The sequence below is a fragment of the Aulonocara sp. 'chitande type north' Nkhata Bay genome, linkage group LG17 (genome assembly GCF_057382095.1).
Source record: "Aulonocara sp. 'chitande type north' Nkhata Bay isolate Kocher_YH1m ecotype deep benthic linkage group LG17, A_spYH_male_GT1.1, whole genome shotgun sequence".
Lineage (NCBI taxonomy): Eukaryota > Metazoa > Chordata > Actinopteri > Cichliformes > Cichlidae > Aulonocara > Aulonocara sp. 'chitande type north' Nkhata Bay.
Window position 1 is genome coordinate 38,623,115 of NC_141360.1, and position 18,334 is coordinate 38,641,448.

The 18,334-nt window shown below is 41.1% G+C and overlaps 1 protein-coding gene across 1 annotated transcript in view; it reads right to left on the reverse strand.

Moving 5' to 3' along the window:
• The window catches only part of sox5 (SRY-box transcription factor 5), a 323,149-nt gene that overhangs the window by 273,363 nt on the left and 31,452 nt on the right, over window positions 1–18,334 (reverse strand). Inside the window, exon 3 of the mRNA XM_086268027.1 lies at window positions 7,958–8,017. The gene's annotated coding sequence lies outside the window, so the exon portion shown is untranslated. The remainder of the gene's footprint in view (window positions 1–7,957; window positions 8,018–18,334) is intronic.

The window sequence follows — 18,334 nt, forward strand, 5'->3', positions numbered from 1 at the left end:
ATGTGTGCATGAAAGTGGGGAACTGGGGGTGTACACACCCACTCCCCACCTTCATGCACACACTCACTCATTGCAATACATTATAATAAATCACCCATTTGAGATCATTTAAGTTCTGATTTAGAAAGAAAACTATTACAACTTGGGAGATATTTTGTACGTGTCTGCTTTAAATGAACAAACACGCGGTTGTAGCACATTACATTAAGTGATCAGGGAACACAACCTGTAATTTGCAGTGATGCTGGTAAATAAATAATGATCTTAGAAATTTGTTAAACACTTAAATAGAGACTTCCTCCCTGGTGCTTTGTTGCGTTAACCTTGCAATGCCGCTGCATTCACTAGTCATACATTTCATCATCGTCAGTGCACAACTATCCACTCTAGCTCAACGCAATAAAATGACTGGAGTAGGTACCTTGTAGTGCTTTGCAGCAATCACACTTCACAAACTAATTGTTTAATGAGTTGAATTCCCAAAGAGTAAACTCCTAAGTTACCAAAATCAAACAACACAAAAAATCACACAAACGATCACCTAACAGTCCTAAAATAGAAAAAGAATATCACCAATGGACTTATACATCATCAGAAAGCCTATATTTTTTCCCTATTTGGCCAATCTTATACAGTACCAAAATTTTTGATTTGTCTTGATGCATGCTCAATCAACCAAACAACCTCTGGTGAAGCGGATGGCACAACACAGAAGAGCTACCTTGTCAGTCCAGGACTGACAGTTTATTTACACCTACAGGCCAGTGGACACTCTTTCAATGATGAGGATGTAACATCCTGGACAGGGAGGAACGCTGGTTTGAGCGCAGAATCAAGGAGGCCATTTACGTGAAAAGGGAAAGACCGTCTCTGAATCGAGGAGGGGGCCTAAGGGTACATCTTTCGCCATCTTACAATGCTGTGATTGCAGCCATTCCCCAACTCTCTGTGAATGGGACTCATGGCCATTGATCAGTGGTCTTTGATCAATGGTTGCGGATCAATGGTCATGGCAATTTGCATATTAACGATCAAGGAACTGACCTCAGAGCCCGTTGTTCATTCAGTGGGCTGGTTTCAGTCACTGTTTATAAGGTTGGTGAAACCTGCAGTCAGCTGAGACTGAAGAAGTCACTTGGATGTGTGACGAAACGTTTCTCCCAGTGACAACGCTACTTCCAGATGAACAAAATCAACCTTCAAGGGTTTGATTGTTTTTTTTCCCCCATTATCATATGAATCCAAATTTTTAAAAATCTGAATCAATAAAAGCAGCCATACAAAAGTGTGCTGAAATTCAAGATCCTGCAGTTTTAAGTTTGTTTGCACAAACTAAGTTCATTAGTACATTGTTATCATTACTGAAAGTATGCCTGACACAACCACTAAAAGCAGACCTTCGTTATAAGAATTTCCCTTTAAACATCATTTAAAGGGAAATTTTGCAGTTGGAGCAGCTCTCATCCAGCTGCACACAGGAAATTGATCAAATGTCATGTCTACTGTTTGTTCTCACACATACCCTGAACTCTGACTTTAAATAAAATCACATAGGAGAATGAACTAAAGGCCTTAAAATGGATGAATCTACATGTCTAAAACAACAAATATGCTCACACACAGACGCCTTTGTCTAACAGAATGAGACCAGTAATCTTTCCTCCACTTATCTTGGGCGCGTCAGCTAAATGGGAAGTGAAAAGTCAAATATGAGATGTCACATTCAGTTTACCTCCTTGCCTACTCACTTCATCCCTTCTCCCTCTCTCTCTCTCTTCATCCATCCCCCCGTTTTGTTGTGCATGTCTCTATTTGATTGCATCTTCCTCCACCTCAACATAATGCTTACACAATACAGCTCCCATCTGGGTGATGGTTGTGTATCGGCATGTTGAGTTAATGGATTTTATACAGAGCATGGAGCGTTTAATCGGAGAGTGGAGTAAGAGCTTCTTAAGAGACTGACAAAAAGAGAGACACAGCGGGAGGGGGATGAGGAAATGAAGAGAAGACAACATGAGATGCAGAAAAGGAATCTTTGGGACTTAATCCTTCAAGTCATCTCACCTGATAGTTGGAAAATTCATTTTACTTTATGGCCAAAAAAGGCAAAACCATATCACACCTTCTTATCACATCTGCACGAGCCAAACTAAGCTTGGTACACCCACACATTTGCTGTGTGTGACTGACTTTTAGATATGTTGATCAACTTAATTGTGCAAGTTTGCAGATTTTTTTTTAAGTACACACGGAATTGTACTTTTAAACTATGCATTCTTTTTTGTTAAACACACATGAACATAAATAGGAACATAAATGGGAAGTTCCTGGTTCACAGCCCAAAACTCTTCACAGAAGGTATGATTACCTAATTAACCAATGAGCTGGAGACTTAAAAGGAAAGGATCATTTATCAGGTCAGTATGACATCACAACATGCATCTCAGGGCTAAAAGGAGTCTTGTTTAAAAGCTGCAAAGTTGTGGCTTCTCCGCGTGCCTGTGCAATCCTCTCAAACTTGGTTAATTACATAACACACCACTTTGCAGGTGTAAAAATCACTGCAGTCCATTGAAAGTCCCTCTGGAGACTCCAACTGATGGGAAATTGCAGTAAAGAGTTTAATTGTTGAATTGAGAACACTGGGAGGTATAAATTCTTTATCTGGCACTCTGGAGAGCGTTTTCTTTGTTCCTGTTGGTGGGAGAGATAACAATTCCTCCCACCGTTAACTACCTGCCTGCTTGCCGGCTGGGTTTTGTTGTGTTTTTCTTGTGTTTTGTTGCTGCTAATAGGCCTAATTGGCCATAACCCAGGCACCCAGAAAGGCGGGGGGAGTGGTTAATGAAACTACCTGCTCTTTATCCCTCTCTCCTTCGCCTCTGTTCTCCCTTTCTCTTCAAGGAGAGAGAATTCCACAGAGGAACAGAAGGCACATTTGGAAAGGCCGTTAGCCCAGACAATCCATGTGGCCCACAGCTCTTTGCACATAGATGCAAGTCTGGGGAAAAGGTGGAGGAGAAGTGAGCACGAGCTAACAGAACATAAGAATGAGGAGCAGGAAAAAGAGAAAGGTTTGTGCGGGCTCCGAGAGAGTAAAAGAACAAAGCCAGGTAATGTTTATGGATGACGATCTTTAAAGGCCTACCGTTTACTGAGCAGCACTTTGATACTGAAAAGACCCTTGATTATCTCTGGGTCAGGATATAGAATGTCTGCTCTTGATGTTTAATTAACGTAGCTGTTTTGTGACGGTTTAATACGTCAAGCAGGCGTTTTGATCTCGCCACAATATGCCATATCATATAGCTACAGAAAGCCATTGATGTGAGATTCATTTATTCTGCGTCGAAAGCCCTGCTCCCCCCGTTTGATCTGTACAAGGTTAATCTCACTGCATGTCTGTGTGTGTGTGTGTGTGTGTGTGAGTGTGTGTGTGAGAGTGTGTGTGTGAGTGTGAGTGTGAGAGAGAGAGAGAGAGAGAGAGAGAGAGAGTGTGTCAAGTGTAATTGTAATTGTACCAAAAGCATCAGAATTTCTTTAAATGTGACTGTTCTGACTAATACTCCTCTGAGATAAAGGCAGTCAAACTGCCCTGCCTTCACTCTGAGGTAATACTATGAGAACAGTATGTTAGTGGACAGATTGTGTGTGTGTGTGTGTGTGTGCGCGTGTGTGTGTGCACGCATTTGGAGCAATGGGACCTGAAGGAACACCGTCAGGACAATCTGTCGCCCCTCCGCCTGGGCCCTGGGTGACAGATGATGTGCTCCCACTGCTGAGCTTTGTGTATGTATGCATACGTGTGTGTTTGTGTGTGCGTGTCTGATGTATGGCATCAGGCTTGCCATGATAACAATAGCTTAATCCCAGCCATGTTGTGAGAGGTTTCACCGATATTAACACAAAGATTTTCACTTTCATGTCTCAACGAGCTTTTATAGTACAGTGCATGCCTCTCTACCATGTGGACTACAGGATCTCCTCTCATGATGAAGATGCTCATCATGGTGCACTGAAGTCCTTATAAGTGCTATAAAGAAGCAGCAACTGTACTGACAAGTTTGGCAGTCTCTACTGGCCTTCTACATTTAAATGTACCTCGTGGAGTTTAACAACCACAAGCAAAAACGACTAATAGCAATGTGCACTGCCCGTGTCATATATACAAATTAGGATGCACACACGTTACAGTAATATACAACAAGACATATTTCTACAATGTGCAAAATGCACCATCTGACCCCTTTAAGATATACTCTTACAATATTTTCCTCGAGCTACACGGCCAGCATGTGAACAATGTCATTTGCACCTTGTTGCTTATCTGCATGTATGCACTATAAAAAGCAAAAAAAAAAAAAAAATCTCACAAGCCTTAAGGCTGCAAAACATTCAGCATTTACAGAGACTAGCTTTTATCTTGCCATTTCTCCAGTTCCTCCTAGATGATGTGGATCCTAGCCTGGTTTGGTGCAGATGCTGGCACTCCCGATAAAAACCTCCAGTCTCCTGTTGCAGCATTGCCTTTGTGTCATGGTATGGTAGCTGAACCTTGTAGTGAATCACACAGTGTTAATGTTTCACAGTTAAAAGTGACAAGCTGCTTCCAAAGACTGAGTGAGCAAATGGAAGACAGTCTCTCCAGAAACTAGTTTTTGGCACATGCTGAGTACATCTTCCTATCTTGGCATATTCCATTTAAGTCAAATGAATGTAAATTCTCAGTTTTCTCATGGAGCACCTTCTTCTTGTCTTCCTTTCGAGCGCCATGTATTACATAAAATCGGTTCGAGGTCAGTAAACACAACCAGAATTCATACATAAGGCGCAATCTCGATTTTTGAGAAAATTAATGGATTTTTAGGGTGGAAAATAAGTTATACAGGAGAAGACAAAAAAAATAATATATTGCAATATATATCATTACTGCACATGCTTCAAATTATACTGCGATATGGATTTTAGGTCATATCGCCCAGCCCTAGTGGATATTATACATGGTTATGTTGAGGATATGTCGGCTAATTTCCACTGGAAATGCCTTTTGGTTAAACTGTCAGCAAGGATTTACATTTGCACTGTTAATTTTTTATTTAATTTTAATGCACTTAAAAAAGCTGCTTGTTTAAATGAAAATACATTGATGTTTTTTGTTTTGCACTAATAAAGTTGAGGAGTTGTAAAGTATTTTGTCTAGTGTCAATTATAGTGTCAGTTATATCGTTATCGCAAATTTTCAAATGTATATCGTGATAAATATTTTTGATCATATCGCCCTGCTCTAAACACACAGCACCTTCAAAAAGGAACATAGAGGGACCACAAGGCCCTTAGAAATACTGCATACTCCTACCCATCCAGCCACACACTTTCTTTCACTATCTCTCAGATGTGCGTGGCTTCAGTGACCAAAGGCCAGCCTTTTTAGTATTACTCACCCCCGTATTTACAGTGAAACGCAGGGATAAACTAACCCTTTGTTACAGAGCACTTAAGTTCTGACGTCTGGTGTATACATGCAGCAGAGTAAGGATGGTGCGCCTGTGTGTGTGTCCATGGTTGTCAGTGCATTTCGGACAGTCGTTTGTCTCTTAAACTCAAACAAAAGAGCATACATCCTCCATCACAGCTCTATCTGTTTATGCCATCAGCTCCTCAGCACCCGCAAGCTTGTAAACACACCAACCCACCCACTCTGTGCCTCTCTCAAACACACACACAGACACACACACCTAAAAAAAGGGGTCACATCACATGTTCACATTCACCTAATAAGTCCTGGTTAACATTCATAGCCAAAGCACAGGTCAAAGGATTTAAGGAATCCTATTAAAAAAAAAAAAAAAAAAAAAACCACACACGCAGACACCCAGTTAGATAAATGGTAAATGGCCTGTATTTGTATAGCGCTTTACTAGTCCCTAAGGAACCCAAAGCGCTTTACACATTCAGTCATCCACCCATTCACGCACACATTCACACACTGGTGATGGCAGCTACATGTAGCCACAGCCACGCTGGGGCGCACTGACAGAGGCGAGGCTGCTGAACACTGGCGCCACCGGGCCCTCTGACCACCACCAGTAGGCAACGGGTGAAGTGTCTTGCCCAAGGACACAACGACCGAGACTGTCCAAGCTGGGGCTCGAACTGGCAACCTTCCGATTACAAGGCAAACTCCCAACTCTTGAGCCACGATCGCCCAGTTAGATGGTTTACCTCCTCCATCTCAGGTATACACACCTGGCCTGAAATGATTTCTTCTGAGATTTATAACTCGTAATGTGTGTGTGCATGTGTGGAAAGTATCAGAAAGACTCTTTTTCCATCTCAGCCGACTGGAGGCTGGAGAAGCGCGTTGCTATTAGTGTCTGATGGACAGAAGATAGCAGCCTATGAGAGTGTTGACGTAACACTGCAGAGAACAAGAGACAGAGTCAAGAAACTTACAGAGTGTGATTTTAAGAAGGACTGCCACGCCAATATGTCTGTGCACATCTATATGAAAGCTGTGAGGACTGAACTCTGACACCTTTTTAGCACTTCTGCAAGATTACAGGAGGGCCTTTTACAAACTTCTTCAAAGTTACTTTTTAACAGTTAGTTTCTGCTCGTTCTAGTTTATTTTTAATCCATTTACTTTTAGTCTAGTTTGCATTATTACTATATCTAACTAAAGTAACTTTTACTTAACTGTATTTCTATTTATGTAGAACTTTTCAAAACCAAGCATGAGGCCAGAAAATGCCATCCACACAACCACTGCAGGTTCACATCACACTGACTATGTTTAAGATTTACGAGTCCTGTATACTGGAGTGAATGGACCACTAAAGCGTTGAAGAAACCAGACCTGCTTCCCTCTGGATTTTTACTCAACAACAATATAACTTTGAACAGAAAAATAACATAAGTAAATGGGCTAAACAGATGTTTAGCCCAAAGTTTTCATTGATTTTTGACTGGAAACCAAATGAAAGGCTGATTTTAGGAACAGCATGTAGGTAAGCTATTCGCAGAAAGTGTGTCTGTCACATTGACTCATGGTAACAACCTGCTCTCCTAACCTCTGCTGCTGACCCAGAAGCTATACAGGAAACCAACACACAACAAAGTGATCCAAGCGTTTGGGCCGATGACCCCATTAGTGGAGCCTCGCTACTACCCCAATTTCAGCTAACATTAAAGACAACTGGACTTGATGGAAACTGGATCAAACCCAAAGCTCCATTCCTAGCCTGCCCACTTGGCCTTGCTTCTTGGACAGAGCAGAGGAGCAAAACCCATATGTCAGACAATATAATGCCCTGTGAAGCATGCCACTCTAGCGGTATCTGATAGAAAGGAAAAACTGAGCGTGCACACATACACACAGGGTCCGATTTGAGGACACGGCTTTCTGGATGGCCGCTCTGGCAGATGAAGAGACAGCAGTGACATACAGTCAATTTCAGTCAAAGGGCCCACAAAAGTGTGTGCATGTTTGTGTGTTCACATGCACTTGCCCACACGCATATACATAAGTTTACACAAGTTTGTGTATGCATGTTAATGTTGTTTGTGCATGTCTATATACATCTTCCACTGCATATATGCCTGTCAGTCTCAACAGGCCTGGGAGTGCAGTCCGTGTTCTAAAGTGGCCGTACTGTTACTGGGGCGTGCTAGCCATCACTCAATCTGTCATGCGTGCGCACACACGCACACACACACACACACACACACACACACACACACACACACACACACACACACACACACACACACACACTACTCAAGCCATCTCCTTCTCTTTGTCCCTTGTCCAGATGGCATGTTGGTCTTTTCTATCCTATTCTGTCCTCATGGTCCCTCAGTACTGAGTCTCTGGGCTGGCAAGAGCCATATGCCTAAACTAAGCTGACCCAGCTCACACCTCACTTTCCATTTGCCCGACAGGCTGTCAACTTACCTATCTGTCTGCCTGGATGTTTTTCTTCCTGCCTTCCCATCAGCTCTCTTTGCTCTGCTACTGCAAATTCAAAGCCATAAATACAACATTAGCTCACTTTGTTTTAATGAAACTCTGAAACAAGCCATAGAAGGACAAACTGACCTCAGGGGTATTTTTCAGTGCTACCACACAAAATACATGTCAAGAGTCAAGCTCCATATGCCTCTTTTGTCTCAGCTGTACTTATCTGCCTGCTTCTCCCTTAGCTTTCACTAACCACACATAACAATAATTAAACAAATAAATAAAGATCCCACTCTCCCTGCCCGCCATGTGCCATTTCTCCATCTCACCGTTTACCTTTTAAATGGTCTCACATCTCCAGATCCCTGTGCCCTAATTTACCCTAGTTTAACCCCACCTTTGGAAACAAGGAAAATTCAGCAAGGGCATTTTGCCCAACAAATTCTCGAGGTCCACCACTATAAACAAAACTTCTCAGTCCCGAAAATTTGATTCTGTTGATCTGGACGTAGAGTTTTCAGTGGGAGAAATGTTTCGTCACTCATCCGAGTGACTTCTTCAGTCTCAGCTGACTGCAGGTTTCCCCAAGGTGGTTGATCAACAGTCATGACAATTTGTATATTAATGATCAAGGAACTGACCTCACAGCCCATTGTTCATTCAGTGGGCTAGTTTCAGTCACTGTGCAAAGGCACTGTTTCAAAGATTGGGGAAACCTGCAGTCAGCTGAGACTGAAGAAGTCACTCGGATGAGTGACGAAACGTTTCTCCCACTGACAACGCTGCGTCCAGATGAACAGAATCAACCTTTTGGGATTTCCTTGCCTGGATGATTGAGCATGCATCAAGACAAAGCATCTCAGTTCAGAAACCTGGGATATCTGCTTCCCAGATTCAGTGAGCTGCCAGTTAAAGTGATAAAAAGCAACTACAAAAAAGTCGATCTTGAATCAGAAATAAAGACTCTCTCTGGATGAGCTGTTTAAGGGTTTAAAATTTTTTTTTCTTTTACATTTTACCTGCAACTGTATATTGGAGTATAAAATAAAATAACAGAAAAATAGAATATAATTCATGTAAGCATAGTTACGTCCACAATGACGATGCATAGAGGCAAAATTTAGCAGTTTTGCCTTTAAACGTCACAACGGTGGATTTTTAATCAGTCAATCAGGATATGAAAACTTTCAGCTTTATTTTAGGGGTTTAATAACAACTACACACTTGACTGAAAGTTTCATGTCCAAGTAAGGCCATTGTTGTTGTTCTTGTTCTTGTTCCATAACAAATGGAGTAACTTTTGAACTTGCATGTGGTAGTTGTTTACTATAATTCTCAATATGAGGTCCAAAAACATGTTGAGGCAAGTAGCGGAAGCAGTCATTAGACTGAAAACCCAAATAAACCCATCAGAGAGATTAAAAAAAAAAACCTTTAGGAGTACCCCAATCAACAATCTAACATTAATAACATCAACTGATCACAGCATGCGTTTCAATTACTGAAAACAATACTGAAAGCATCTTAAGGAAGAAAACACAGCATTTGTTGAACGCTGAAAGTCTGCATCACAATCATATCTTGATGATTTCATTCAAAAGTCACCATGCTGGTGTACAGAGGCAAGAATACAAAAAAATTATCATTGTCTTATGGACCCAACACTGTTTATTTAACCATGAAACACAGTGACCTTGACCCTGAATGCATGCCTCTGGATGTACAGATTACTGAGACAAACGCGAGGAGGTTTTGTGGCATATGTAAACATTTGTCTAAATCTGGGATGTTCGTTTCAGGTCAACTGGAGTTTCAGATGCTTTTTTGTGACACTGTCTTGTCAAGAAGAGAATTTACTGGCATGCTCTGTATAGTGTCTATGGAAAGAGACAGAACTTCCCCTTCCTCATACTCCTCTCTCAGCTTTCATTATCTTGGTTACAAATAAAATACAAAAGTTTAAGAGCAATTTTTAACCAGTGCCACCAGTTAAGGCAGGGGTTTTCCTGTACAACGAAATTTTCAGTGCCCCCCCGCAAAAAAAAAAAAAGAAGAAAAAAAATCTCCAGTGTTGTAATAAAATTACACATTTAACCAACATAACAGACATTTTTACTTCTCAAAATACCACAAATGAGAGGAAGACTTTCTGTAACATTTATTTTTCTATTTCTGTAAATACAAAAAGAAAATAATAGTTGGGGATTTGGGACATGTTACAGTAATAGATCGTTCTTTACCTCATAGCCGTTCTTCTGATTTCCACATCGATTAATAATTTTAGCATGGGTGGTGGTGGTGATGGTGGTGGGGGGGGGGGGGGGGGGGGGGCAGCTGCACATTATATAACTCAACACTGAAGAGAAAACTGTTTTAACAAAAAAATAAAAAATAAAATAAAAACCCAACAAAACTATTGTGTATGTGACTCATGGCTGTGCACTAATCTCCCTCCTTTATATCTAAACAGACGTGCACCCCTCTTCCTCTATACTCTGTCAGATGTACAGATATGATGCTTACTGGCTGCCCACTGGCCCCACAGAGGCCAACTGAAAATGCCGATTGGCTGGATGCTGACTGTGTAGTCATGGAAACTGACTTGAGCCCTGTGTGTGACCTCATGAAGGCCACATAAAAGCTGGGTTACAGAGAGAGAGAAGAGAAGAGACAGAAAGGGGTGTCCATGCATGTGTTGGACAGTGAGAGAGCGACAGTGTGTGTGAGGGAAAGAGAGCATCAGTGACAGTGTCATTCAACCCACTTGATGTATGATTATTTGGCTTACTTTAAAAGTAGTCGCTTGTTCACTTACTTAATATGGTGTGCGTGTGTGTGTGTGTGTGTTTGGGGGGGGGGTTATGAAAATAAAAGCTGACCTACAAGCGTCTCCAGAGAGGTGGCTCTGCAGCCAACCCTGTTAAAAAGAGAGCTTCAGCTGCACTCCACGTTCAGAGAAATAACAGCCAGGTTGACAATACTACAGCCACACATATACTCACCCAGATGAAACACCACTAAGGAAACATTACAGCAAAGTAAGATGAAATAGAAGTGTGTTGCAGACATCAGAGAGATAAAAGGACAATGTACTACAAAGAAAACAGAAAATCGATAAATATACAACAGAGCAGAAAGAAAAGAGGCAAGAAAAACAAGATGGGATAAAAAGAAAAACAGCAATGACTGTAAAAGGAAGAACTACAGTTGGTCTACCAAGGTAGAGTAACACAGAACTGCCAGCATAAAACAGCAACTCAGAACTTTGAATAACCGAATATAATGGGGGGGGTTTGTTTGTTTGTTTTTTTCAGAACATCTTTTGTGCAAAATCTGAACAAAAGAACGACTCTTTCCTCCAGGAAATGACACAAGAACTCTGGAGGTTGTTTACAGCACTCGTCCTTGTCCTACAATTTCGGAAAACAAAAGGAGCAACTGTATTTGCTCTTTAGAAAAATAAAGCTGTAATTACTCATTAAAATACGACTTTGTGGAGAAAGCGCTGCGCTTTCTTTTCTCCTTCCTGGTGTTTTTGTTGGTGGCACCTTGTCTCAAGTTGTGTTTTACTAAGATAAAGGAATTGGGTGAAATTTTGGGAACTTCAAAGCAATATTTTAAAACTTTCCAAGCAGTTAGTCTCAGTCCAGCCACTGGACTGACTGTCCGTTGAGGTGGAGGTGCGTAGGTCTGCAACACATTGCTAGCTTACTCATATCTCATGCTCAGAAATTTGCCAGATATGAGAATGAAGATGTCTACAGTGCTGCTCTGATTCAAAGCACTTAAAATCTATCACATGTGGCACTACATTTGCTAGTCATGCACAGTTTTAAGATTGAAAGCAGAGCGGAAAAAACTAGCCTGGCTATGTAGAACAAATAATAAATAACATAGCTTTACAACCTGGTACAATAAGTTTCTACCTAAAATCTATAAAATGATAACTTCATATAAATATGGGAAGGGGATAAATTTTTGTACCGGAAGCTTCTGATTTCCATTTGTAGTCCAGGTTCTACAAAACAATAATGTGAGCATGCTTTGGTTGCATGCAGGAACACACAGCTCACAGCTTGAGGTTTTTTCTTCTACATAAACTCCCGACAAACCAGGAAGTTTATTAGTCTATAGTTGCTACACAGATCTCTGCAGATCTATATTTATATGTTACAGCTGTGTATTGTCAGCAAAGGGAAGTATAAAAAAATATGTTGAACAGCCAGCAATGTGGGCTAATTGTTTTATCTTACTGAGTTCTGTTCAAAACTATGCAACTATCTAAAAAGTAGGCAAAGTAGTATTACATTACCACAAGGGTAGATGGTGTTGCCACACCTTCTTGCAACTCCTGCACATTTGTAAATGGGTAATAAATATGCTCACAAATACACTTATAGATGGCCAAACCGAACATCACACACAGTCAAAGGCACACTCAGTGCAGCCGCTGAGAACGGGGACACAGCTAATGAAGCTGAGGACAAAGACAGCTCATTGCCTGTGTGAAAAACAAACTGTGGGTAAACATCCAGATCATTGGATCTCCTCTTGGCAAGCCTCAGCTGCCTTTCTGCCACATCCAGTCGCAAAAACGCCACCCTCCTCCCCTTGTTCCAACCCAACACATCCCTCTTAAACATCAGCCATTAGATAAACACTCACACAGGCACACACACAACAAACACACACACACACACATATAGTTCCATTTATTACTCTTTAAAAAGGTCACCGTTTTCTCTGGCTAAGCGCCCTGCGCTATTGATAATTTTATGCATAAACAAATGGCAAATTTGTGCCACATAAATATGTATTAGCAATTAATAATGGTGGTGTGTGTGAGGGGACGCCAGGTGCATGCCGAGTGGGGCTGGCTGGCTACTGGTGGAGCCTGTGAGCTGGACTGGTGGCTTTATGCAGCTAGCTGGTCTCCCTCTCCTCCACTGTGACTGCACAATGGCCACTTAGGCACTCTCAGCAAAAATAAGACACACACACACACACACACACACACACACACACACTTATAAAATGTAGAAGCAGAAACTATTAGAGCTGCATACAGTTAAGATGCTAAGAAACAGATTTGCATATAAACTCTGCACATACACGGCAAGATGTGCAGGAACTGTACACAGAGGCGGGATTGAGCGAGTGCTGGTCCAGTGGGTTGAATGTGTCCTCAACCTCACTCACTTAGAAAACAATGCATCTGTTACTGCACATTTCACACTACTAAGAGAAAATGAAGCCCAAATACAAGTTTGAGACATCTCGGGAAGTTAATATTTTCAGTTATACCCAGAAATCTGACGTGGTTCAAGCAGAGATCACAGATTTAGTTTGCTTAATGTTTTTGTCCAGCTATATTGAGCATATTCATACAGAGTATAACTCTTCAGGTTTTGAACAGTAGAACAGTTGCACTGCACCAAATAAAAATATGTAAACTTGCATTTAATAAACACAATGATCTGCCTGAGTTTCAAAAGTCAAGAGAAAACATGGAAGTGTGTGAAAAAAAAGGCTGATTCATGTTCACTGAGCTACAGTATGACAAGTACGTGCCAGCATAGTGAAAAATGTTTCAAGTTCTGTATTAGTGCTGCATGATAGATATCAACAGAGAAGTACAGAAGAATGTGCCCAAGTTCCACATTTTTGATATTCATCATCTTTAACCAGAGCAAATTACAGAGGAGGGTCTTCTAGCATGATACAATGAACACATTTGCTACTGATCAATCACCCGTAAACACATAAGTCAATACAAATCAACCCCAACAGGACATTGAAAGAATTTAGTCAGAAAACAGAAAGCATTTAAATATGGTGCAAAGGTTCTCAGCTGATCTTTTAGGACAGTAAAACCAGAAAAGGACATTTAAAAAAAAAATACTGTGCAGGAGTTGCAGTGGCTGTGTGTGTGTGTGTGTGTGTGTGTGTGTGTGTGTGTGTGTGTGTGTGTGTGTGTGTGTGTGTGTGTATGCATGTCCGTCTGTATATGTGTGTGTGTTATGTTGTCCGTCTGGCGTGGAGAGAGCAGGCTGGCTCCCCTGTAGAGCAAAATCACTCTGCTTGGCTAAACACAATCACACAACCTCTACCCTACTCACATGGCCCACTGAGAAACAGAGAAAGCAGAGGGAGCCTACATAGATATATATGTATATGTGTGTGTGTGAGAGTGTGAGTCCCCTATGAGCACTCGCAGTACAAAAGGCAGCCCCATCTGTTCCATTGTCACAGGGTCTTTAATACGGATCAGATAAACATGACATTTGGGATGAGCCGCCAAGCTCATGTTATAAACCCTGACATAAGAATCCTGTCTACCACTGTGTGTGTGTGTGTGTGTGTGTGTGTGTGTGTGTGTGTGTGTGTGTGTGTGTGTGTGTGTGTGTGTGTACACCATCCTGTCAAGCGGGAAAGCAGTGCAAATTGACCTCTATGTATCCTGTATATGTAATTTACAATATTACTTCTCTTTCATCTACCTGTGTGTTTGCCCCTTTGTCGTGCCTACCCCTGTGTGTGTGCGTGAGTTACATAACCCACTAGTGCTCTCAGAGGTGCAGGGCACGGCTGACACGCAGGATCTGTAGCGGCTGTGGGAGGATTAGCGACCCATTGGCCTAATCAGAGAAGGTAATCAGACCTTCTCTGTCATCACAACAATCAGTCAAGAGAGACACACATCTGCCTATTGAGCTCAGCTCTAATGCCATAATAGTGATGAAACATCTGGTCATTTAGGGCTCAATGCAATCAAGAAGAGGGATTGGGACAGTTGCAGATGGCAAACCTATACTCATTATCTTTTTCAGGCAACTGACACACAGACAGGGGGATATGCACAACACAAAGGTTATAGGTCACACTGCTTCAGTAACTATGAGCTCACACTGTGAGAACTCGTCATCCAGAAGGGAGAATGAACTTGATTTCCATCATTTAAAGCACCTTTTCAGACTTTGTTCTGTAGGGTTCAGAAGAATCATTGCTTTATGCAAAGCGATAACTAAAGGATTACTTGATTAACGACAACTGTAAGCGACTTCATGCCTCCGCCAAGGCTGAAAATTCCCTCCACAACTCCCATGAAACGAGTCCCCAGATGCAGATCGGTATCTAAATCTGGATTTGTTGGCGTAATCAACATAGTGCCCCCCAATTTTTCTTTTTTCAATCTGATATTTGTGAAGATAATAATCATAACATTTCTGATTCCTTCCCCCAAAAATAGTCCATCATTTCTAAGATAGGCCGCGGTGCATCTCTGCTAAAATTTAATGCAAACACATCTGGAACTTTTAAAGCAATCAAGCTAACAGACACAGAGTCAATCACATAAGCTCTTTAGAATAGGTAATCAAACAAATTACTAATAGATTTATATTGAAAAACAACCATTAATCCAAGCACTTGTAGTTGTCAAATTCATTTTAATAGTGACCGTGGACTATAATATCAATAATGCCTGAAAATTCATCTAAAAGCTTGCAACAGTATTCAAAATGTCTAGCCATGTTTCTACACCACATGTAACCCACTGTCTGTAACTCATGTACAGTAACTACAGTAAAAGCATCATCCTGTGGCTTCTACGCTCATGTAAAAGCAAACAAATAATCAAAAATCAACTTTATTTTTACAGAAAATTTGTAAAGGCAGTTTTTTTATTACGTGTTTAAAAAAAGCTCAACATTTTAGTTTAGTGTTGTTTAATACAGAGCAATGTGTTAGATTTAGTCATATTTTAATGTGTGTAAAGTAATGACAGGTCATTGCAGTCCTATATGGAGTGCAATGTTTAATAAATGCCATAAAATATTAACAACCAAACACAGCCTCTTCTGGCTTAAAAAGAATTTGGTTGCTACAAAGGTTTCCACAGATTTTGTTTCCTTTGCCCTGCCCCCTCAAACCAGAAGTGTAACCAACCACCACAATCACATTCCACACTGTCTGAAGCTGTGGGCCAAATTACCTTACTGACAACACACACACACCAAAACACAAAAAAAGAAAAGCGCAGACACACATACACACACGTGTCTAGTGTAAGTGAAAACTGACCCCCAGTGAATACCCCAAGGATTTTGCGAATGAATGTGTGAAGCCTTCTGTATGTGTGTTTCCTCTCAGCCTCTGTGTCTGTGTGTGTGTAGCTGTTGCGACGCACAGTCCAGTCAAATGTTCTGGCAGAATAAAAGAGCCATTGTTCACCAAGGTGGTCCCAGCAGGAACTCCAATTCTAGCCTTACCCCTACACAGAGATGTACACACACACACACACACACACACACACACACACACACACACACACAGACAAATGCAAACATGAACACAGAGACATATACATGCATTTACAGCACACACACATTTATTCACACACAGCTTGTAGGACGTCAGACAAGCACACATTATACACACTCCTCTCTGACTAATCATAGCATTTTGTTGGAGGGTGGCAGTTGCACAGAGGTAAATATTTGGCTGTGGGATGTAAACGCTGGTCTGTGTAAATCAGACATGCATGCACAAACACACACACACACACACACTCATGGTAGTCTGTGTAATTCAGACATAGTTACTTCCTTCCTATGGGGTGATGATGTTTAGTCTCCCCACACCGCAATCTGATTGGTGCGTTTGATCTCATCCACTTCCTGTTTAAAAGCACCCTGACCTCTCCTTGCTCAGATCTGGGATCAGCATTCGTCAGACAGGTTCATGTGAGCCACATGTAGGAGGGTTGATAGCTAGATAGCTGATTCATCCCAACTGTCTGCGTCATCTGGTTAATGGGAGCGCACTGGATGAATGAACTGGTGTGTTACAGGAAGCTGTTTACATCATTTGAAGCAGTTTTTTTCTTTAAAAAGGGAGGAGGCTTGCACAGAAGCAAGTGCTACTTATTTTTTTCTGTTGCGCATGTGTGATTAGGGCTTAGGCTTAATGCAGCCTTGGTGGTGGTGGTGGGGGGGGGGGGGGGGGGTGACCACGGCCATCAAATGGATGTTAAATGTAGCTGCATACACAAAACACAGTGTGATCAACCTTTCACTGAGGAGTGTAAACACCCTCAGAAAGATTTATTAGTTTGTAAGTGTGTGAGATGTTAATGTGAAGATATCAAACATATAAAGGGAAAATGACAGATGAAAAATTTTAAATGCAATACGAAGCATTTTGTCAGTCAACTTCACGTTCAATATATCCTTACAGCAGTTATTTGATAGTAATAAGGGAAGTGAACTGAATATTCAGAATCTGTGATAATACATTGTGTAGTCAACTAAAATATATTAGGAAATGGCAACATTGTGTTAACTTTTTTTGACATCCACAAAACCCTTCAGTATTTTAACAAAGTCAATGATTGCACAATCTATAAGAGCAAACGGTTTACATGAGCCTTAAAAAGAAGATTACTGGTGCTAAAAGTTGTAATCTCTTAATCTCTTTTTCTATTTTAAATACAGCAGCTAGTTAAATCTAGCACAGTGGCCTTGTGATCTACGGTCATATTGGCTGATTTTGCTCCTCTCGATTTCCATCAAGAGTCAACCTCCAGTGCTACCACAGGAAGTGGTGTGGCCCTGTAAGCAGCGTTTAAAAAGAACTGCTTTGTCCACCTACAGTGAAATCTAAAATTGATCACTCTTTCAAGGCCTGGATTATAATCTTTAAAAAAGGAGAAAGAAGATGTGGCAGTTAATCAAATATAGAGGGGATACACATGAGATGTATTATGAGAAACCTTTTCTATGAGACTTTTATATTAATTCTTTGCGCAACTGTTTATGTTGATAGCTGCATAAACACTATTTAAGCAAACACGTCACCTCCACAGACCTGACCAAATGCTGCATAAAGTGGCCATGAAAGCTGGATTACCAACTTTAGAAAGTCATAGAAATTGTCCAACACAGCCCACAAATTTGGATGCAGTGCAGAAGGAAAGCATTCCTTCAAGACGCTGCTTGATGATCCAACAAGATGTTGAGTTGCTCTGCTGTGCGCTACTCAGAAAAGCAGACCTAAAGCAAACCCACACATAAAGCAGCTGAATAACAGTTAAGCACAAACAAAACAGAAAGTGGAATTTCACAAACACTGGGCAGAGTGTGGGTTTTTAAAAAAAAATTATTTGTTATCAGAGTTAGACAATTATTCAAAAATATTCTACCATGCTTGTAAACTCCATTTAAAAATTCTGCCAATTTTAACTGATCACAGTGCAAAGTCAGTGGTAACCAAGGAGCTTTACCGAAACATTTCCACAAAGTATGTACAGTCTTAAAAAGATTCTTGGTGGCAAACTATTCCACTTCCAAATACACAGGACCCAGAAACAAT